Genomic DNA, 25,121 nt, shown 5'->3' with positions numbered 1-25,121 from the left:
CAATCTTCCTTGGCTTGCTCATAAACCTTTTTAATAATAATAGTATCCGTATGTATAATTTTACTCCAGTATTTAATAATTTTTAGATACCTAGAAATGAACAGAGGGTACCGACCTAATTCCCCATATACGCCCGCATTAGATGTATTAGTTTTAAGTTTTAAAATACGTTTGCAAAATTTAAGGTGAATTCTCTCTAGTTCTTTTGATTGTTTAAATCCCCATACCTCTGCTGAATAGTTAAGTATAGAACCAACAAATGAACCAAAGAGTTGGCACAATATCTTTGGCATCAGTTCGTACTTTTTACAATGTTGCAGTAGTATATTCAATGCCTTAATAGCTTTACCTGCAACCACCAATTCTTTCCCATCGAAGCTCCATTTTTCATTTGCTAACGGTCTGCCCAAAGACTTATCAATATCTTTGGTCTGCCCCTCGTTCTGAAAACCATAAAAAAAATTTCTGTGTTTACAATAAGTCCCCATGTTTTACAATATGAGTGCAAAAGATTTATATTGGTTTGTAATTCCTCGGGCGATTTCGCAAAAATTGCCATATCATCTGCAAAAAGTAAAACATTAACACAATATCGTCTATTAATACACCTGAATTAGGTTCATTTTGTAAATAAAGTTCAAGGTCATTAACAAAGAATGAAAACAAAATCGACAAGAGTACCTCACCTTGCCTCAGGCCAACTGCATATTCAAAAAAATCGGAATAGGTGCTACATGATTTTACACAAGATTTTACTTTCTGATACATATCTCTTATGATTCTTAACAATTTACCTTGAATTCCGGATTTGTACATTTTTAACCAAACGGCATTCCGGTAGATTGAGTCAAAGCATTTAAACATATCGACAAAAATAACATAAAGACGTTTATTTTGGTTAAGATATTTTTGAATGACCGACAAGAGTATAAAAACGGCATCAACTGTTGATCTTCCCTTCCGAAATCCGAACTGAGCGTCCGAAATACTATTATTTTCGTTACAAAAAGATTCAACGCGCTTGTTTATTACAGTTGTAAATAATTTAGCCAAACAGCTTACAAGTGTTACACCTCGGTAGTTACTAGCATTTTCCGTATCCCCCTTTTTTATGTATAGGTACAATTACCCCGTCGGTCCACTTATCGGGAAAATACCCAGAGTTTAAAAAAGCATTAAATATATCACACAAATGTGATCCTATGATATCAACGCTTTCCATGAAATACTCGTTAAGCAAATTATCATATCCACATGATTTGCGCGATTTCAAAAACATAACGGCATTTACAATTTCGTCAGTGGTGATTGGTTTATCAAGTTCCGGAAACGGGACATCACAGTTATTAAAATCATTTGTGCGACAAAATTGCTCAGCCTCGTCATTTGAGCATTGCGAAATATCATTACTTAGTGTAGAGAAATATTTAAAGAAATCATCATTAGAAATGTTGTTACTCTTTCTACTCTTATTGTTTTTAAAATGCTTCCAAAACTCTCGAGGTTTAGCGTGCTTTAATTTCTCTAACTCGCAAAGCTTATTATTTTCAAACAACCGTTTCTTTTTATTTATTAAAGATGTATAATTTGCTTTTTGTGCGCAAAGTAAATGCCTACTCTCTGTTGTTTTGCGCTTGTAAATATATATTTTTAGCTTGAACACATTCATTATCGAACCAGTCAGCATGCTTAACATGTGCTGCATCATTATAAGAAACATTCTTATGCGAGGAATGGTTTAAAAACAACGGATTGGCTACTTCACGTATAATTATTGTAAAAGAGTTATGCAGGGTATTTATATACTCCCTGTTTTGTAGATTACTACTATGACTACATGTCAAGTTATTAAGTTCGGTTAGTCGACTAATAATAGCACTTATGAATTTATCCCGTTTAGATACATCCCATTGTATTTTCACATAATTTTCACTTATCCCTTCCGGATAATCAAAATTGGCATGTAGCGAAAAACTAATTGGTGTATGGTCGCTATAAACGTTAAGATCTTCAACCGTAAAACTATTGATTCGTGAAAAATTGCTTTCTTTTGTGAGCAGATAATCAATTAGCGACGCGCCTTGTTGCGTTATAAATGTAAACTTGTCAGTGTCGGGCAATCTACCGTTAAGAATGCGTAAATTGACAAAGATCAATAAGTTTAACACCATGACTGTTTACAATATTATATCGGGTGAGCCCCGGTACAGTGGTTCATCTGGAATATAATCGTAATCATCAATGCAATCAGTCATTCTATCATGCATAATATAATCACATTTAGAGCCTACACGACTATTAAAATCTCCAACTATATAAACATATCACAATGAGTCGTATAAATTAATATCTGATTCTAAAACGTCAAATATATCAACATTAAAAATATTGTACGCTGGGGAATCTTCACCCCATACGTAAACACCACAAACATAAGCATCTTTGTCCATATGAAAAACATTTTTTTCAATTTAATCCATATAACAGTGTCCAAATAGTTACGAATAATTTCAACACCATTAGAAATATAATCTTTTATATAGATAACAGTTCCACCACTCGCGCGCTTCGCGTTTCGATGCTAGAATTTTCTGTAGAAATTAAACGATTTATAGCCGGGTATATCAACGACACTTGAGTCGGAAGTCCACGTTTCGTATAGAAAAATTATGTCATGTTTAGCAACACTATTAATAAAATCAACGCTGTCTCGTTTCAAAGCAGTAAGTCCATGTACGTTCCATTATAGTACGCGCAGCTCATCCCCGACGCACTCCTAGTCCCGAACTGGTTTCCCGTCGACAAACAGTGTGTCGTACGCAATCCATGCCTTTTTACCTTGGCTGCGGGCTTCCTTCATTCGTGGCACCAACTTTCTGCGTTTGTCGGACACTTCCTGTGGGAACTGCTCGTTCACGTAGAACGGGGTGCCCCTTGAGCTCGCTCCCCTGGTGTCGTACAAGCTCTCTCTCCTTAAACAGAGTAAACTTTGCCACAATACTCCTGGGTCTACTTTCACCTTCACGCTTAGGCCCCATTCTGTGCACTCTCTCCAATATTTGGTCACAGTGACCAATTTCTGGTCACAAGTGGAACGCCGCGGCTATATAAAGTGACCAAATTTTGGTATAAAAAAGTAAGATTAACATTAGCAATAGTAACTTTGGTATTGAACCATTGAATTTTGAGACATAAGTAATAGCTTATACTAAGTTCTTTTAAATATGGAGTAATTGAACTATTAAATCTAACTTTAACTACCGTATTACGTTTAGAGGGGCATCATTGAATTTTTGACATCCATTGTTTTCTATTATTTGACTACGCTACTTTGTCAAGACTGTTAAATCCGATGAATATTAAGTTTTATTGAATGTATCGGAAGTATGCATTTTGTTTATCAGTACTCAGTTATAACCGTTTATTGTGAATAAACCCGTTGAACATTTCGTATCGGAATTGCGTTGTGAATTTATAGTACCACGGAACGCACAATACTACAAAAACGAAAGAAGAGCTAAATGTCTAAAAAAAAAACTTAATTAATTAATTGGGGAAATTATTTGTGGATGCGGTGCCGTTTTATAAAAAATACACGGTTGACTAGAAGCCGATTCTTATCATCCGGGGATGACTAGAATCCGATTCATGTCACCCTGGGGTGACATAAACTTGATAAAGCCGATTGTAGTCACAAAGGGTGACTACCGTCGGCTTGAAGTCACCGCAGGGTGACATGAATCGGCTTTTAGTCACCCCCGGTTGACTTGTGGGCCTTTTCAGGTCGACAATGACACAATGAGCTCTAATTACATACATTCAATAACTGATACATGGGTTTCGCTGTTTTGATATATTCGGTTCTTAAATTTTGATACCTCACTGTCAATGGAAAACATCTTTTGTGTACATCATTGATTGGTTGTGAAATCATCAATTTTTTCTTCCTTTTTTACCAGTAAACAATCTAGTTTATATCAATATGGTACGTCGGCATTATTATTTATAAATCCGCAGTGAAATCTTTGTTTGATATATTATACATATGCCATTATTATTTGTGACCGGGTCGACTTTCTCCCGATTTGTTTAGTGTTTTATAACCCGTACTTATTATTTTAACATGATATTTTTGTGAGTGTAGTCACATGATCAAATCGGAGGAAAAAGCTGGCAGCCATTTGCCTGTTCTATAAAAAAAAACGAGTCCAAGTTCACTCTAGTGGTCAGTATTGGTTCTTGTGTTTGGATTTTATTGTATGTAATTGAAAAGGGTTGCAATGCATCGTTTTCTTTGTATTTCGTTTGAGGTTTGAACCAGAGGCGCTCGATGTCAATGACAATGTTTTGTTAAGGTTCATGTAAACATAGCTAAAGTAGGGTGTTCAGTCACTTTTTTTAAAGCGAATGGAATACATATTTTGTTTTAGATAATGAAACAACAGGGATAACAGATCAAAATACTTTTTATTTCATTGAAATCGGATAACCGGTTCAAAAGATATGCAACTTTAAAGTCTGCGGGTTTATACAAAATGTGTGACAAATTCTCTTATATAAGCATATATAGTACATGGCACCATTTTTTAATAAAATGTCATAAATTTAATTCATTTCTCAAAATAGGCACCTGGTAGTGTTTTAAAACTATGTAAATGTATACATTTTTGGAAAGGTTGTGACATTTCGCATTTTAATAAATTACTTTTAAGTTAATTTTGGCACGTGACAACAAAATGGCCGCCAAAATGGCTGCCAAGATGGCCGCAAAATAATACTGACACAACAATTAGGATGAGAACCAGGCACTTTAAACTAAACCTGTATACATTTTTCGAAAGGTCATGCTAGGAGGATTATGAAAAAATACTTAAATCGCTCATTTTGACATCTGGAAACAAAATGGCCGCCAAGATGGCCGCCGCCACATTATTCGTATATAAAATTTGAATTTGATCAAAGAAGTTTATACCTATATAAATGTATACATGTTTGTAAAGGTCATCTTATGGAGAGTAATAAGATGTGACTTCTTTGATCATTTTGACATGAGGAAACATAAAAATCAACATAATTCTTGTTGTCGTTCATTTTCAAATGACCCTGCAATGGATTCTGATTTATCAGTCAACACAAATTCAGATGCGGTCCTACTAAATACCACTAAGGACCACTAAGGACCGCTAAGGACCGCTAAGGACCACTAAGGACCGCTAAGGACCACTAAGGACCACTAAGGAGGTCCAAATGACCACTAAGGACTACTAAGGAGGTCCAAATGACCACTAAGAAGACATTTATGTCATTTGTAGTGATAAGGGGGTAATTAGGATATATATTTGTGTTTCTCTTGACCAGTTATTTAAAATAAAATTAAAAATTGTTGGTGGAAAAAATGTTATATTCTGAAAAACTGTTGTGTTAATAATTAAGTTTGTATTTCCTATTGTATAATTGAAATGTGATACTTTGAAGAAAAGAGTGATTCTGTGAGAATGACTTTCATTTTCAAACTGTGAAAACTATCAATTAGTTACCTTATTTAATCATGTTTAGAGAATGATCTTAATTTTCAAACTGTGAACAAATCAAACATTTTCATTCTTTAATCATGTTTACAGAAAATGAACTGTCGGTGTCATCAAAGGATGTTTATTTGTGGTATAAATTAAGCAATTAGGTAAGTATGTAATTATAAAATTATCACGGTCATTTTCAAATAAAAAATCAAAGGGAGGATAAAGACAAGGTTTTCACGGGTTATCGAGTAATCAAGGTAAGTGTTGTTGCTCAATTGTTAAAGTGTGTATATATGCTGGTGATTTTTTTGTATTGTATCATCTTTATGAAAACAAATCTGTGGAAATATATTTATATTCTATAACTGTTTCTAATCATTCAAAATGCCTTCAAGACCGCGAAAAAAAGCCAAAGGTGAAAGTTGGCCTTGTGCTGTGTGTAGTGTGAACTGTTCAATTGGATCTGTTCAATGTGACTCTTGCTCTAAATGGATACATGCCCAGTGTGAAGGATTAAATGAAAGTGACTTGCAATTTCTATCTGGAATATCATACATGTGTCGTATCTGTATCAGTGTTGAGGACAGAGATTCTTACAGTTACAACAGTGCTCTGTTCAGGCTGAGAGAGGTAAGTTACCTTATCAAACTGTTTTTATCTATGTACAAAGTTTATAAGATGAACAGTTTAGTGTTTATTATTTAATGTACAATGAGATCGGGTATCGGGTCCGTTCGCCCTAGTTACACGTTCGCCCTGGGTCCGTTCGCCCTGGGTTCGTTCGCCCTATATTATCATGTGCATATCGGGGTATGAACAGTTGATTGTTCACACATATAAGCAAATTTGAACCTTAAGTTTTCATTAATTAATATAGTAAGCAATCAGTGAAAATAACTGGCCTATGTTACAAACACGCTTACAAGTTAAAGAGCGCCGTTTTGATTTTTCACACATGTAAGCAAGTTTGTACCTTAGATTTCATCATTAATTAATATAATAAGCAATTAGGGAATATTACTGGCCTTTGTTACAAATACGCTTACAAGTTAAAGAGCTCCGTCTTTTATATTTCGGTAACACTTTTTTGTTTGATATGTTCGGAATAACCTAACTGTGAATTATCACGTTTGCGTTCTTGATTTGGTAAACAATTTAGATTGGAATTTGCTACTCGCTCTCTTAGCTTACTAAACTGTTTTATTATAGTACATCAATGTATTTTTCCATATGTTAGAATTTGTAGCTCACCTAGCACAAAAAGTATACCGATGTGGTTTTGTGAAAAATGGGCTTAATGCGTGATACGGACTGCGCAATTCCTTAAGTATTTCTAACAATATACAATAGTTATTCTAAACAATATGCAATAGTTATTTTAAACAATATGCACTAGTCATTTTAAACAATATGCAATAGTTACTTTAAAAAATATGCAATAATAATTATAAAATTTTGTTAATTGAAATTAAGTAAAATTTTATTAATTATGATTAATTAAAATTATTAAATAAGTTAAAATGGAAATTTAAATATTACAAATATGTACACAATATAAAGTGCATCATTCATTATTCTATATATAAGCTGTATATATTAAATTTATAAATTATTTGTACATTTATATGTGTAATATAGTCATTAAGATTATGAGATTTTGAGTGTAACTTCTTGCGTTGTTTATGGTTCTTTCATTCAGCAATATATAACCACCGTCTGTCGGATTATCTAAATTCTTGTATTCTTGTCGATCCCTGCATAGGCAAATAAATTAAAAATTCATATGAACATCATTATATCAAAAAAAACATCATCAATATTCAATTTACTAAACTGATCAACTTCCAATAATTCTCGCGTGTATTGCGCGGTGTGAAGTAGCAACCGGCCTTTATTGATCGGTGTCGATTAATTAAGAGATTATAGAGATAACGATCTGTGTTAATTGATTGATTGAGTGTCGTAATTACCTAATATAGTTAACATTGAGAACAATTACTAAATCATATAGAAATTAGTTATGTAGAATATGATTATTAAGTTGAAACTATTATCCTAAAGTGTATACTTAATATTGATGCATGCATAAATCATGTTTATAAAACAGAACTGTTATTATCATTTTTTTTAGAAATTATCTTTAATATGATTATTAGCGTATGATTAAGAAAATAAACATAAATTATGTAAATGAAACAAAGCGGTATATTTTAAATTGATGATTTTTTTTCAATAGATTTATGTTGCTGTCATTAATAATCCGTAATTAAAGAAAAATAAATTTTTTCATGTTTTTATTTTTTAAGCGTAAATTTAGACCGTATTACGAAAATTTAATAAAGACATACGTTTAGGAAATCTAGAGAACACAATTGCAACAATTTAAGTTTAAGGCTCACTATTTTTCATGTTGAACATTTCAATCGTGAATTAAGATGTTATTAAGAAAATTTATTATTATTTCAGGCAATAAACTTTGATTTGACATGAAAAACGTTATTTAAATAATAATATAAGAAAGTTGTAGACAAAAGCTGATATGTCCTTTTCAATAAAAAAGTATGACATCTTACACAGTTTTGCAAACGAATAACTCCTATACTTGTTCATTTAAATCACAAAATTCATTTCCGGCTAGATATTTTTGTATTAGCTTGAGAGCGATTTTTAAATACAAGATTCTGTGTGAAGGTGGATATTTAGAAATAAGATCCATTTTCGTATGACACTGCAAGTAGTCACTTTTTAATTCTAGCTTGCATTAGTTGCAATAATTTTATAAAGTGCGCGTGCTATTGAACGTTGAGTTAGGTGAGAGGTGCTGATATTATTATTCATCTTCTAAATAGTTTAGATTGCGTAAAGCGCACTTTCTTTCGATCCTGCTAATGATATGAAGTATTAATAGGCCAACTTCAGCATAAAGTGACATCGAATTTGTTGACAGTTTTACATTAAATAGTCTTTTACAGAACTTTCTGTGAATATTCGTTATATTCGCAGCGATATATAGAACAATTAGGTGGTATGCATATAACAACAACAACAACATCAACATTTATTAGCTTTTAAGCATACAATTGCTTTTTAGCCAAATGCATAATTTTACACAAGTGTGATGACACATGGATGATAATAATAATGAAAATTAGGTAATTATTACGAAAATTAGGTTATGGAAGAAGTTAATACAGATTTTACTAATTTATAAAATAATATATGTTCCTTTAACATCGATAATGACAGTTGTTAATAAAATAATGAGACAAAGAGTGCACTGTTCTACATAAGTAGTTTCACTTTAACGTTGATATAGAAAAATTTAAAAAAATATGACTTTAAATATGTTTTTCGAATATCTTTGTATAATGGACATATTAATAAGAAATGGTATTCACTTTCTACGACATTAAGATTACAAAATTTACATTTCCTGTTATCAAGAGAAATATTGTGATATCGACCTCGTTCTATTTCTAATCTTTGTGATGATAGGCGGAATTTAGTTAGTGCTATTTTAAATTGTTTTGTTGTAATTATATCCAGATATTGTTCTGTATTAAACGTATTCTTGATGCGGCAATATGTATTTAGTCTTGATGAATTGTTGATCTCACCAGTGTTGTTTGTAATGATCAAATAATCGTTGTTTTATTACAGTATACTATATTGATAACTGATACTGTTGCCACTGTTGCTACAGGTGTTATTAACAAGAATGCATCAATACACTCCAGGCCCATTGTTTGTATAACACCTTTATGACGCTGATTGGTGACACGCGTATTGGTTAGTGTATTGCATACGAATACGAATATACATACATACTAAGTGTTGTCTAACTTTGTGTATTGGACGAAGATTATAAGCTGAACGTTTTGATTTAGCTTTACTTTTCGGGTCTGAACTGGTCTTATAAAAACGTGTCTTTGTCTATTACAGGCGTCTGATGTTAGCCCTGACCATCTCCATGCAGTTTGTGTTCGGGAAAAAACTATGATGCCACCAAACTTACAACATCAAGAATCATTTGACAGATCACAACTAAGTGTCGACTTTACAGCACTTGCCATTCTTGAGTCTTGCCAGGATGATGTCCAGAATGATCACCATCCAATTCTTACCAGGGGTGATGGCAATTGCTTATTTAATGCACTGTCAATTAGTGTCTGTGGTAGTGAGCGTTTAACTGAAGAAATCCGTGTGCGCACATGTGTAGAAATGGTGTTGAACAAAGAGTATTATAATGCTCAGGAATATGCAAAAGACTTTTTCTTCGTGTCCGAATCGTATGACGACAGCTGTCGTCAGTGTGCTGCCCCTGGTCGTTGGACAAGTCCTTGGATAATACAGGCAGCATCAGATGCCTTGTGTAGAGATATATATTCCGTATATCCAAAAATGAATGGTAAATCTGACCAGACAGCAAAAATCCTTACTCGGGTATGTGTCTTCATTTTAATTGTCACACTTTTAAGCGAAAGTACATTTTTTAAACTAGTTGCTACTTTCTTTCTGAGAATAAAGCCCACTTGCGTATGCTATTTTTTATTAAAATCTTTTGCAAAAAATATGGTCTGTCACGTTAATGATTTACTGGTTTCTTTGGCGTTATTTCATTCCTGATTTCGAACGCTTAATAGTTGTTGCTTGTATAGCAATAGAATTAATTAGAACAATGGACTTATTTCTTTCACTTAAATACGTACATATTTTAGATTCTGTCTGTCTGTTTATTATCATTTCTGAATTTTATATCCTATTGCTATTGTATTGTTTTAATGTTGTTTGTGTTGATACATATATGATGCATTGAATTTTATTATTAAAAGTGATAAATATTTCAAGTTTTGTTAATAAAATCAGGGTTCATTTTACTCCAAAGTAATGAGCTAAATAGTTGTTGTGTTGTATACCAATATAATAAAATGGAACAATGGACTTCTTTTCACTTAATTAAGTAATTATTTCTGATTATTATATCCTATTGCTATTTTATTGTTTTAATTTTGTATGTGTTTATACATATATGATGCATTGAATTTTATTATTAAAAGTGATAAATATTTCCAGTTTTGTCCGTAAAATCAGGGTTCATTTTACTCCAAAGTGATAAGCTAAATAGTTGTTGTGTTGTATAGCATCTTTTTGCAGGCTAGAATTCTTAAATACCTCCTTAGTGGTCATTTGGACCTCCTTAGTGGTTCTTTAGAGGTCCTTAGTGGTACTTAGCGGTCCTTAGTGGTCCTTAGCGGTCCTTAGCGGTCCTTAGTGGTCCTTAGTGGTATTTAGTAGGACCCATTCAGATGATAGGTAGTCACCTAGACTCAGTTTTTTACTTTTGTTCTTCTTTAGTAATTTAACTTTTTCACAGCATTTTGAAATTTTTCTCCTTAGGCTATCCCTATTATTTGCGTTGAAGTTATATTTTTCTATGAGAATATTTGAACATTCCATATCGCTTTTACAATTCGCTCTCAACTGCATTAGTTTTTGTATCGTCAAATTTTTATCATTTTGAGGTTCCTCGAAGCATGGTTGTGCTTCTGCCATGGCTAATCTAAAATTGATAAATGTTCATCTGTAAAACTTTCATGCGATAATTAAAATTAAACAGAAAAAAAAATCGGTTACTTCATTATTTTTTAGGGGAAAGAATCAAGTGTCTTTATGATGATACTGTAATTACTACAATGCATCTTTTGATTTTCTTAAATTGTATTTACATAATTGTTGGTACAAGTAACAAGAGTGAAAACAAATTTCATTTTAGATTTAAATTAAGAAAAAATCCTGATTTTCGCTATGTAACATTCATGAAGAATAGTAATATTGGCCAGTGTGGGGGTCGAACCCACGTCTCCGCATTATTAATACGACACTCTAACCAACTGAGTTAACTGGCCGCATAATACATGAATCAATTTATTAGATTTTAAACGTTAAATGTTTCCCAGCAAAAATGAGAATATTTTCATTCACGATTATTAATTTATTAAACAATTTAAGGTAAAAAAACAGAACAAAATACAAACACAACAAACACAAACCTACCGTGTATGAATTCTGTGTATCCTTCTTGCAGCTCTCGAGTTTAAAATCAAACCGAATTCAACGTGGAAAAAACACCGTGAAACATGTGTAAAAACGGAAAGATTAATGCAAAGAAACATTTTTATTCTTGAAAAATGAACATTGAAAGCATGGCAAAATATACAGCATATAAGCAAGTCAAAATACAGATTGATTGTTGATATTATGCTATACTTAAACACTATCCGCAATCATGTCAGCTCTACTTTCACTTTCAGTATGTCCAAATTTCTATTACATTACATGGTTATAAAATAAGCTTTTTGCCAGTAAATTAGGTAGCACCGACATTATCAACACACAAGCAACAATAAAAAACACTTTATCCACACTGGCATACATCCGGAACAGTATCTGACGGTGACAATAATCTGTCATACCCTTTTTATTCGTCTCGAAGAATTGACAGTTACTTTATTAGTTTGTAAACAAACTACATAATGGATTTTTTTTTTAATCCGAGAATATTCGTCGAAATAAGGCAAGTTATAAATTTTGGGACATGATATTTACAACTTGTATGCGCATTAAATGTATTTAAAATCGTTACGATTCGGCCCAGTTAAATCGAAAATAAAGTTGCATTGTCAATACTGAAATAGCGCTGACGACATACGTCCGCCATGACATTACGCCGGGTGGGAAAATTTTCATACAGTGGTCTCATTTCGCCATGCTTCCGCTGATCATTTCAAGCGCAATTGGAATAATAACTATTGCAATCGATTCCTGAAAAGTTTACCTTTCTAATGATACCTGGCCGAAAAAGAAATTTACATGTTTTCTAGTCTAAATTCTCGACATTGTTTTTGTTTATGTTACATCTCTGCAGCCGCAGAACGCAGAAAATTCGGCCGACCACCATCATATAGATAATTTTGTAACGAATATTTTGATTGGATAATATCAACCAATCAAAAACGGAATCTCCGCGGAAAGCACTTATTAGCAAGGGTATCCTCCCGAAAAAGCACTGAATCGCGCGTCATCGACTCGCTCTCGATTCAATACTATTTTTGTCTCACTATTGACGTCACGTGACTGAACACCCTAGCTAAAGAAACTTAAGCGTACATGATTGTTACTGGTTGAGTCGTGGGTTCTGTTTGATTCGTGGGTAAAGAAATCGCCTGAAATCTCGCGATAGAATTTTCGCACATGATGCAGTTCGTTACGGAAAAATGTTTTGACACGGTCACCCTTTTTTTCCGATCAAAAATGCGTCCAAAACAAGTAAATAGTGTAATTCATCATAACTTGATAGATCGGTATGAAATATTTCCCCATTTATGTATTGTTCATATAGTGTTTTAAAGTAACACAAACTCGTTTATTTAGAAGTATTTACCATGCTACATCGTCTGTTGACATTTTTTCACAAGAAATTAACCTGTCCTGCAAGGTCAGTTTAAAGGCTATTTATAGTATGCAAATCTTGAAATTCTGGCAGCCAATCAGAACCCACGAATTAACCGGAAGCTTATTTTCATGATGGTTGTTTGACACTATCAACACAGTCGATTATTTTGATGATAAAAGACGATAAACATTTGGAAAAAAGCAACAAATCTTAAAGAAGAAAGGTTAATTATTATTTTCATAATGAGTCATGGTCATATATTTATAAAATATTTGTAATGTAACAACTTTATGAAAATTACCAACGACTCAACCAGACTATAGTATACAGTTTATATAGTATTGACAGACCTGTACGCTGAAGCTAACCCCGTATCGAAAGTCAACCAGAGTCGTAACATATTTATGTCATGCTATAAATCAAAGAAAGCTCATTTTCTTGGATACATTTTTACATATATTGGTGAATTAATATAAATTACTGCATCGGGGAATATCTTAAAGGATCAAATGTTTCGAATGCATCTTACAATAGAATAAAATAACTCTAATCAGTCTGAAATTCACAATTTTGACGCCATTGTCGCTTTGTCATGTGACGAGTTTTCATTTGGATACTTTCGGATCGACCTTGACATTTTATGCTGAAATGGTAAACAGACTTTCGTTTTCTGAAATCTATTATTTGTGATTAACAAATTAATCTGGTGGATTATAAGACTGATTTCATTGTGAATCAGGTACTTTAAAATAATATTCACGTTGAGTTTGTATTTACACTACAATTTGTTTACAAAACAAGCAAGAATAATCTTAAATACCGAAAAATGTCATTCTGAATTTGAAAACACCTGAGCACATGGTATGTTACTAAAAATAGAAATAACGTAATATGACCGTGAAATCTCGGGAGATTCGCATTTCAATGAATACGTTACATCGCTGTTTTTCTCGATATGTAAGAGCAAAATAGATAAATTTTAAATGTTTAAGATAGTATTTTGGGAAAGAATATATAATTTAAATGTGAAGAATGTCAATCTTTCCGATCAAGTGGTTGATTTGGACCAATAACTGCATTTAAAAGCTGTTTTGAACCGGTCTTTGTTAACTGTCAACTTTTCGGGAATTTCTGGTTGACTTTCCTAATGGGGTTGGTCCATAACTATAAAGTCATGCCAGTCAAAAATCATAAAAGCGACATTTAAAGTTATGGTAGCCAGAACTATGTAAACAGTAAAGTGTAAAAAGGCTTATTTTTCACATAGGAATAGTTCAATAAATATTATGGCAAATACTTCAATTTATATGTCAACGGGCATGTAAATACTTGTAGAACAGATAAGTAAATGCTAATAAAAAAAATATTATGCAAAATGTTGCTTTTGAAGAATTATACAGTGCATGCATGAAATTATCAAAATAACAAACGGAGTTAAATTGAACAAATTCCTTTGGTCAAAATATTGTATACACTTAATGTTAGGTACTACAAATGAAAAGTCCACACAACACACACCAACAATCCTAAAATATCCAAAAGAAAAACATCAAAGAATGTCAAAAGTTAACAAAATAATTGGGAAACTACTTTTAGTATGGTGGACTTTCCAGTGAACCTTTATTGTCAAATTTACTTATTTACTCGCAATACAGTACTCATTATAGTCACGAAATGACACTAATACAAAAAATAAACTATATTACCAAAAGGCATAAACGTGTATTGTTAATTTGAAATATATAAGACTCGGAAAGACGACTAATTTGCTACCTTAAAACAAATTACAACATGTTTATGTCACTGCTCGAACACCATACCTGTTCGTCAAACACGTGGGGCATAAAACATCCGGTTTAAAGGAAGCCTACATAACAATATTTTAATTAACGATCTAGGCATAATATTTATGGGATCGAAAAATTAATTATACAAATATTGGGCACACGTTACTCCTATAAATATGAGGTCGATTTACATCGACCTCATATCGTTTAACATTATTTTGCAATAGCATCGTTCCGACATGAATTCATGTCAGAAGCTTTAACGGCATCAAATTCATATAACAGCAGGGCTCGCACTGTCGTTCGCCATTTGAGCCATTTGCGAAAATATTGAGAAATTGGCTCAAGAAAATTCTGATTTGCGAAAATGTCAAAATCTTTCAAATCTTCATTGAAATTATCCGCCATTTAAATCCAGACTGGTTTTCTATAGTTTTCTCTTTGTTTCATTAAAAGTGTTCGCAAATTGAACAATAAACGAAAACCGTTCTGCACCAGAACATGAGACATCGGTTGACCTTTTTGTTATTGAAGTGCACGTGGTAGCTGGCCAATCAAAATTGAGTTCGCTCACACATAATATTGGGTCAATCATGCGTAGACACTTGAAATACACAGTTGATATTGTCGTCTGCCTACAATTTATCGGCCGATGGCAAACGTCGTATTTAAAGATAAACAAATGACAAGAGCAACAATAAATAATTTCTCAGCTGATCACTTTAGACCTGTCTACCGACTATCGATCTGAATTAAAGGATGATCATTAAATAATTAGTTCTATGTTGATGATGTTACACCTTTCTGACGATTATTGACGTTATCGTTTGAAATAAAAGGTGATAATTAAGTTGTTTTACCCAAAATCTATGCTATTGTAAAGAAAAATGTCAACCAAATGATATATTTATTACGTATTTGCTAGGCTACCAATTTTCATTTTCTGCAAACAAACGATATGCAAATTCTATTTCAAGTGCAGAACGCGTACAATTTTTCGGACTGTCGTTTTCGGATACACTATTTTTCGCAATCTCCACGCAAAGTTGTCGTTCCTTGCTCTCACATACAACTCTGCGAAATGCTCAGCTTGCCATTTTGTCTATAAAATAGGTGAAACCGAACAAACGCATTCAATGTATATTTGATTAGATATTTAAGATCGCATGCATTAAATTAAGAAATATGACTTTTAAATGTACGATAAATCGTGCAAAAACTTGTGAGTTTTAATGCAACTCTTTGGAACTAATTTATTGCCCATTTACGCAGATGAAATCATTCGACGCACTTCACAAATGTAAACAGTTGAACATATTTTTTTGAGTTACGTTAGGAATTGCTAGACGTGTGTATGTATGTTGGTTTCTTAACATAAAAAAAACATATCAATTTTATAATAATGAATTAAGACTGATATAAGATATCATGGTATGAGATGGTTTTCTTTAATGCAGTGAATGCAATGTAACCGTCGTGAAAGAGATTGTTTAGTATTCTGTAACCTCAATGATGAACGCTTAAAATGATCATGACATAAATGAGACGCTTTCATAACAATAGTTCGTTCTGAGCCCAACACAGAGGTGAATGTAATGTAACCATCGTGCAAGAGATTGTATTTTTCGCCGATTTAAATTTATTTTCGGAGTTCTTTATAGAAGAAATAGAATGCCGAATACACATGCGGTAATACAGACGATATGGTTTATATTATTTCGAATTGTATTCACTTGAAATTGCAATTGGAAAGACTATAATAAAGAACAATTTGTAAGTCTCTGGGTGGGGTATGGGGCTTTGCCCTTTATTCCTGTTGGGTTCCTGGTTCTAAGACCCCCGGCCTAATTTTCAGGATTTCAAATTCGGGACAACTTACTCCACTGTTAAGTGTACATGTAAAAATTAAATTATGTTAGTACTTTGAAAAGCACCATAATAATTACTTCTATATTGAAAACTGCATGTTATATTATATGTGATATGCCCTTGTTGTCATAAAAAGAAATATGAACAAGTTGATTATATATATTATTATTCTAACACCACTTTTCGCTCGCCGAAAAACGAAATTTGGTTGGCTCAAAGAAATTTTGGGCCAGCGCTAGCCCTGTAACAGCACAGAATAATCATGCAATAAATTATTAAACATAAAATATAAACATTATTTTACTAATTGCACTAGAAGAATGTTTATACAAACTTACAAGTAATGATAGTCCAGACCTTAAAACACTACCACTGTTCAAATTCCATATTGTTGCCATATAGCACTGTGTAAATTGAAAGTTGCATAATGTTACCTCATTGGTCGGTTATAAATACATTGTTTCTCTATATAAAGTATTCGATTTAGACGAAAATAATAATTTACGTGGAATGTCACATTAGTTTACCATTAAAACTTTGATCTTGCCGTGTGTGTTAATGGACGTTATTAATTATGTTATACTTATTTTTGTATTTCATTAAGAATTAGAACGTATAGCCCTTTTTGTTAACTGTTTTAAGCAAACGATTAGCGGCTTATTAAGTTAAGACACGCAAAATAGTTAAAGCGACACTTTCATTTAAAGGTTTAATGTGAACAATATTAAATGAAACCTTTTTTGGTATTAATGTATTTTATTGACATGTTAAATTCGATACTTAAATTAAAAAGGTGTTTAGTCTTTAAAAAGATGTCGCTGATATTGTTAATTTCAATAACTGTTAATATTCTCAATGTCGTATAAGAAATTGAATAGTGTCACTGAGTTGTATTCCCGCCTAAAATCCGATATCGTAAAACGCGCAACGGTTAAGAATAAGGTCTGAATACGTTTAAGTATTCAGATCTGAATATCAGCAGCTGTGCCAGCTGGGAAGCCCTGTATGGATTTAACAACCGCAAGCGAAACAACATCCTTTTTTTATGTCCCCCACTATAGTAGTGGGGACATATTGTTTTTGCCCTGTCTGTTGGTCTGTTTGCAATAACTTTTGCTAAATTGAAGATAGCAACTTCATATTTGGCTTGCATGTGTATCTCATAAAGCTGCACATTTTGAGTGGTGAAAGGTCAAGGTCATCCTTCAAGGTCAGAGGTCAAATATATATGGCCAAAATCACTCATTTTATGCATACTTTTGCAATATTGAAGATAGCAACTTGATATTTGGCATGCATGTGTATCTCATAGAGCTGCACATTTTGAGTGGTGAAAGGTCAAGGTCATCCTTCACAAGGTCAAGGTCATCCTTCAAGGTCAAACATCATATAGGGGGACATTGTGTTTCACAAACACATCTTGTTAAGTCTTGCACTTCGACTTCATGATCACAGAAATAACATTGAAATCCCCAAACCAAGATAATATTTGCATTTAGAGTAAGAAGTATGCACAAGAGTTAAATTGGTTGATAGAACGAGAAAGGGTAAGTTATCTTAAGGATTTAAGTATAGTGTATGTCCATTAATACAGTGTCGGAGACTTTTTTCGCTTTTAATGAACTATTCGATTATCAATATTATGTTTCGATGATTATTATGTCTCACTCATAATGAGCTTCTCCACCTTTATTCATGATTTAAATTTTGTTCATGTACGTTTATGTATGTTTTGTTTACTTGTGAGTGTGTGAGTGTGAGCATAGGGCTGGTGTGTATTTCTGCAATTTTGTTTTCTTTTTGTTGACTTCTTATGAAAATATGTTGTTCTCGTGGGCCCCATATGGCGTATTACAGCGTTTTTTATCCTTCTTTAACTAGTACCGGGGAACGGTACCTTTCCCAAAGCCTACAGGAGGCTTCCCAATTTTAGCACCGGACCTTTCCCAATCTCGATATCTACCGTTCCGAACGATTTTAGGTGCCGTTCCCAATAGCCAGTGCCTTTTATTTTCGCTGGAAATATCTTTTGATATTGTCGAGCCTTTCATTTTCGGCCATTTATTTTCGCCGGACATTGTTGCGTAGAAAGTAAACAAAACTTTTCAAATGGGGCGCAACTCTAACCACTGTGTAAAATGTGAATGGATTACATAACCGCGACGAGTGATCGATATTTCCCGTGAAAGAATTCCATCGCTAAGACCAGTCTTCCTTACATCAATAAACTTTCTCAACACTAATTTTTCGTTGACATTAAAAAAAAACATAACCGTATTGAGTTAAATGCGCATATTACTTCTATGTATAGTTTTTTAAGTGTCAAATCCGGACAGTAACTATTCGGATACGGATATAAACAAATAAAAGTTTAACATAAAATTAAAAATAATGAGACATGGGTGTAAAATCCTATAGTTATTTACAACATATACATAAGCATTTAATGGCAGATGATCTTTATATCTTATTTGATGATTTGAAAAAAAATCAAAACAAAATATAAGACTTACCTTTGCAAATTATTGTTAAAGCATTCCACTCTAAAAAACTCATTTTGGTTACGTGTGACTATTCTCACTGTCTATTGTTAAAAGATGTCAAACCAGTACAAAATCGATTGTTGTTGTTTTTGTTTAGTTTTTAAGTTTTTAATTTAACTCACATGAAACTTTGCAGGGCTTGTAAGACTTTTAAGGGCTAAAACAAAATTATTAATATTATTTTTTATGCAACCTCAGTGCTTATGCCTATCACTGGAAGATATTTTTTTCCAATTGACGGGCACATTCTAACTGAAGTGGCAATAACACAATTTTCACATGACATGATACGATAGTCATTATGTCAAAATATCATAACTGTACTGTTGTTTTTCTGTCAAAACCTAGAGTTTAAAATGCTTTGTGATGCAGAATATAGCCCCTAATGATAGATTACATGCATTTTAAAGGTTCCCAATTCATTGATTTCACGACTCGTTTTTTCCCAATTTGAAGATTTCACGACTCGAAAAATTCCCAATTGTAGGGGTACAGGTACCTTTCCGCTTTGGGGAAAAAAACGCTGTATTAGATCGAAATAAACACCTATCATATATTCTTTAAAAAAATGTTTTATTAACCCTTTCCTTGACAGGTACGCGTTTCTACGACCCTATCGATTCCCTGTCAAATACGCGTATCTACGCCTGTATCGATTCCATGTTATCTACGCATTTCTACTACCCTATCTATTACTTGATATATACGCGTTTTTACGCTGCACGATTTAATTTGCTATTTAAATGCTTAAAATGACGTTTTAAGTGTAACAGAAATGCATATACACCTGCGTTCATCATTTTTCTAAACTGTCGAGTAAACATCCGGTAATGTTGCTATTTAAAGTTCTGATGCAATTGGCGACCAATCAAGACGAGGGTTTACCATTTGACATGCGTAAATCACGTTCCGGGATGTGCGCGCTTTGGGCATTTCGTAATGTCCTAAAATAGCTGCTATTCTTGAACCGTATTTAATTTGGACATTTTCCGAAAACGTATTAATAACTGGGTTTAAATCGATTTCATTCTTATTGTTTGATTCCATTATATCGTAAATGTTTGTTTCCGAGATCATATACGAGAATTACATCGATATGTTAAATGGCAAGACTCAAATGTTTTTACAAACGACACGTGCTTATCTAAAGTTTGTGTTTCGTAATACACAGGATATTGGATTATCTGTGCTTGATTGGGCAATAAAACAAAGACGCAGTCGGCAGTCTTTAATATGCCTTTGAACTGACCAACATAATAATTAATAGCGCACGTGCTAATCTAACATTTAGGGATAAGAAACACGGGTTCTAGACACTTTGAATAAACATGTTTACCGGACGCAGCAGTAGTCTTCAGATGACGTTGGCGCGCGTGCCATGTTACCTCGGCGTTTTGTAATTTGGTACACGAATACACGGGTTTGTCGGCGACTTCCGGGTTATAAAGTTATATGTCGGCGATCAGATTATAAACTGGAGTATTTGATAATAAAGTAGCCGCTTAAAATTGGAATTTTGCAAATAAATACACGAACTGAAAACTTATTGAAGACGCCGACATTGCCGGATTTAGATCGGTAATAAAATGCAAAATGCAAATTAATTATATGAATATTCATGGCACATTATGCAACATCCAATTAAATTGTTACCGGTATCTATAAATGTTTATAAATCATTTGGTGAATTAATGTAATAGAAATACCAAGTATTGTACGAATTTTATAAGAAATAATACAATTGATTTTGAAAATGCACGAAGTTGTTTAAGAAACTCTGTGTTTTTCTATAGTTATTTATAAGAATTTACATGAATATTGAGGCTTGCAGAATGAATTTATAAACTAAAAAAATCTTCAAGAAAGAAGAATTGTAGTTTGGAAAGTAAGAAAAAAAATTAATATTCCAAAATATAATTATTTGTATTTGATTGAACACACCAACTTCGCAAAGTTTCTATTTGAGCTGGAAAGAGATTTGCATTTAAACCCAGTAAAACACACAATTGTCAACTTTGCATGACTATAATTGACCAATAGATTAAGGTAGAAACATACAGTTAACACCACAGGAAAGGAAATTTTATAAGCTTAAACTTTCATATGTGTATTTTTCAATAATATTTCAATTTTTATGAGAATATCAGGTTCAAAAGCAATGAGGGTCATAAAACAGCGTTTTTCCAATAATGCCCGTAAAGATGGGGTACTGATATTGATAAGATGGCTATCAGCCACTGGTCAGCAGGCAGCTAGGTCTTGTGGTAACTGGAGAGGCTTATATTGGCTAAATGGCTGTCAAGGAAAGTGTTAAAGGGGCCTTTTCACAGATTTTTGGCGTGTTTTGAAGTTTGTCATTAAATGCTTTATATTGATAAATATAAACATTAGATCTTAAAAGCTCCAGTAAACAATCAAGAATAAAATTTAAAAAAAGGGAAAAAAAAAAGTAGCCCTGGAGGCCTGGAGTAAAAACCAATTAGACCGCTCGGCCATCCTTCCAAATATATATAAGCGACCTATTTTAAGCTTTATATAAGCAATCTTCGTAGTTTTACAAAATTAAACGACAAAAACAGAATTCTCCAAATTATTCAATCGTTTGGCGTTGCAACACTTTATAATTTTCTGGTTTTTAAATCGCCAAAAGATGCATATAATGGCTATATTAGACCATGGTACAGGCTTTTTCCGCCCCATGCCACGGGTCCGAAATTCGGCCCCATTCCCAATGCAAATCTGGTAGTTTTTTTCCCAATTGAAAAAAAAATATTCCCAATTCCCAAAAAAAAAAAAAAAAAAAAAATTTTTTTTTTTTTTTTTACCTTAAAATATATAAGTTAACCTGATCCGGTGTAGAAAATAGAAAGTGTTGCATAATTTAAGAATCTGTTGCCTTGAATTTGTTTTAAAGACTGTAAAATATGTTATTATTATTTAAGACTTTCCTTATTTTCCTCAAAATCCGGCGCTTCGCACGATTTTTTTCAACTCAAAAAAGGCCAGGCCTTTTCCCCAAATTCAGATTAAAAAACCTGCAGTTATCTCACATGTTCATAATACTTTGTAAAATTTTAATAATAAGTTATCAAAATAGTCGTTATTTACCAGTTAACGGCTTCTTTGAAATATAAGAAACACTATTTACATGCGATAATTTTTCCCAATTGAGCCAATTTTGCGAATAATTTTTTTCCCAAAATGGGGGTTTTCACGACGCGAAATTCCCAAAATTTCAGTGTGTCGTTTTCCCAAAATGGAGCGGAAAAAGCCTGTGGTAAATGTTCAGTATAACTGTTTCCTCACAAAAAATCATAACTAAAATGAAAATTTGCGAATCTGAAACAACTTTTTTCAATTTTGTCAATTTACCAAAACGTAAAAAGATCCCTTTTAGTATTATGCCGTGTTTGCTGTCAAACACATTTTTATTAAAGAATACATTTCATAACGTTGCGCAACAATTAATGATGCATACAACTGGTAGTTTAAACACACACATAAAGGTTTCATTTAATTTAAGAGTACAGAAAGCTAAAAAGTGATGTGGTTTGTTGTACAACAACAATTGGTTATGTGTAACCTATTCAAAAAATAATTTCGTTCAAGATAATTCAATGTATTTCTATAAATGACAAACACACTTGGTGTTGTGTATATTTATTATGTCCCCCACTATAGTAGTGGGGGACATATTGTTTTTGCCCTGTCTGTCTGTTGGTCCGTTGGTCTGTTTGCGCCAACTTTAACATTTTGCAATATATTTTGCTATATTGAAGATAGCAACTTCATATTTGGCATGCATATGTATCTTATGAAGCTGCACATTTTGAGTGGTGAAAGGTCAAGGTCATCCTTCAAGGTCAGAGGTCAAATATATGTGGCCAAAATCGCTTATTTTATTAATACCTTTGCAATATTGAAGATAGCAACTTGATATTTGGCATGCATGTGTATCTCATGGAGCTGCACATTTTGAGTGGTGAAAGGTCAAGGTCATCCTTCAAGGTCAGAGGTCAAATATATGTGGCCCAAATCGCTTATTTTATAAATACTTTTGCAATATTGAAGATAGCAACTTGATATTTGGCATGCATGTGCATCTCATGGAGCTGCACATTTTACACAAGGCAGGGTCTTCCCCAGGCCATTTAAGCGCCCCTTGCCGGGGCGCTTGAATTTCGAAATTAGAGTCCCCGGGGCGCTTGAAATTTTCCGATCAGTGTATTCTTCAGTAAAAGAAAGTGGAGATTGTCAAAAAAAATCGAGGTTTCCCTATCAGTGTATCAATATTCCCTGTTTTAAAAGAGCACTCGGTACCTACTTTCACAAGTAATCGCCATAAACACCACATGGGGTAATGGATAATCCACTGATAAGAGAATTGCATGACGCGCGTATCGATTATTCTAGCCACATTACACGGTCATTTAAATGCTGACAAGGACGTATCTGGTAACTTTCCAGTCGTCAAACTGTGAAGTTCATCGTCCAATCGGTAACGCGAATGCTTATTAGGGCGGGGTTAACTATCGACCATTATTTTTGATTGACGTCGGGCATGACGTACGAGTTTATCGCAGCTTGATTAGCAAGAAGTCGTACCATTTGAGTAATATAAAACCGGTTATTAGTACAGTACAGAACATTAAAGACGGTTTCGGGCATCATCATCACACCTTTTTACTGTAAACAAGTGTTACCTATGACTCATAATACGAGAAATTAATTGCAAGTGGTAAACAATTAATTATTATAGCGAGTAAGTTGTGCAAATGACTCCCGGTTACAATTATGTGATAACAATTTATTTAATTCCAGTACATGTATATTTCAACATGTCCATTTATAGAACTGATTCACCTCGTTTTTCTGACATTTATTCGACACGTAATGCGCTTTAACAAATTTTCGTTGAATTAATAAAGCACACTTGTAAATGTTTCGTCCGATAATCGATAGTTAGAAGACTGATGATGGCAACCGGTCGTGATCCTCGTGGACAACGTGAATTTCATGCATAATTCCGTCAAAACATTTATTCGACTCGTAAAGTGTGTAAACAAATTATCGTTGAATTTATAACGCAACGGTTAATATTTGTTGAAATCTCAAATGAGAATAATTAAATTTGTAATCCGAAACTCATTACCGTAGGTCGATGTTAACGCGTTTTTAATCCGAAACACACTTCCGAATGTAAATGTTACCGCAACGTTAAATATTTTTGCTTCAAATTAGCAGTGCAAATTTATTTTGTGTCGAATCTTTTTTTCAATTAAAAAGAGCGCGAAAATTATGTAGCATGTACAACGTCGCGTCTATTGCATACAAATGGTGTGTATTGAGCGTTTTAACAAGCACGTGCTACCGTCGTTTTCCTATAGCAAATTGAGTTCAACTTAAACTTCAGTTTTTCTTGTTAAATCTTTGCTTATGCATAAAATTATCATTAATTAGACATAAATGTGAGCGATTACCTCTTAAATGTGTAAAAATTGTGCTTTTAAACCACTTATGTAAATTTTTAAAAATAAACGTACACACCACACGAAGTGTGTTTGTCGTTTATAGAATTACATTGAATTATCTTGAACGAAATTATTTTTTGAATAACAAACCACATCACTTTTGAGCTTTCTGTATTTTTTAATTAAATGAAACCTATATGTGTGTGTTAAAACTACCAGTTGTATCACGGAGTGTATATTGATAGGAGATGATTCGAGTATTTGACCCTTACTGTAGTAAATTCAATCTTATGCAAAAACTATTCATTCGATTTTATTGGTTTATACGTTATCTTGTTGCTTATTAATTCCTCTTTCAAAAAATATACGTGTTAGTATACTCCCGTTGCTATTAATGGATTTATAGCGAGATAAACACAAGAAATACACATTTTATGTTTTACGACAGCGCGTTTTACCGTGTTGTGGCTATCGATCTT

At 33.1% G+C, this 25,121-nt stretch overlaps 1 protein-coding gene and 1 non-coding gene across 2 annotated transcripts in view; one reads left to right on the top strand and one right to left on the bottom strand.

Moving 5' to 3' along the window:
• Positions 1–4,129: 4,129 nt before the first annotated feature.
• The window catches only part of LOC127865175 (uncharacterized), a 77,149-nt gene continuing 56,157 nt past the window's right edge, over positions 4,130–25,121 (top strand). Inside the window, exon 1 of the mRNA XM_052405141.1 lies at positions 4,130–4,225. The gene's annotated coding sequence lies outside the window, so the exon portion shown is untranslated. The remainder of the gene's footprint in view (positions 4,226–25,121) is intronic.
• Trnai-aau (transfer RNA isoleucine (anticodon AAU)) lies at positions 11,353–11,425 on the bottom strand. The gene has a single exon. It is a non-coding gene; the product is annotated as a tRNA-Ile (tRNA).

Source organism: Dreissena polymorpha, chromosome 1, assembly GCF_020536995.1.
Source record: "Dreissena polymorpha isolate Duluth1 chromosome 1, UMN_Dpol_1.0, whole genome shotgun sequence".
NCBI classification, from domain to species: Eukaryota; Metazoa; Mollusca; class Bivalvia; order Myida; family Dreissenidae; genus Dreissena; species Dreissena polymorpha.
Note: the sequence above shows the minus strand (reverse complement) of the source record. Positions and strands in the feature narration are given on the sequence as shown.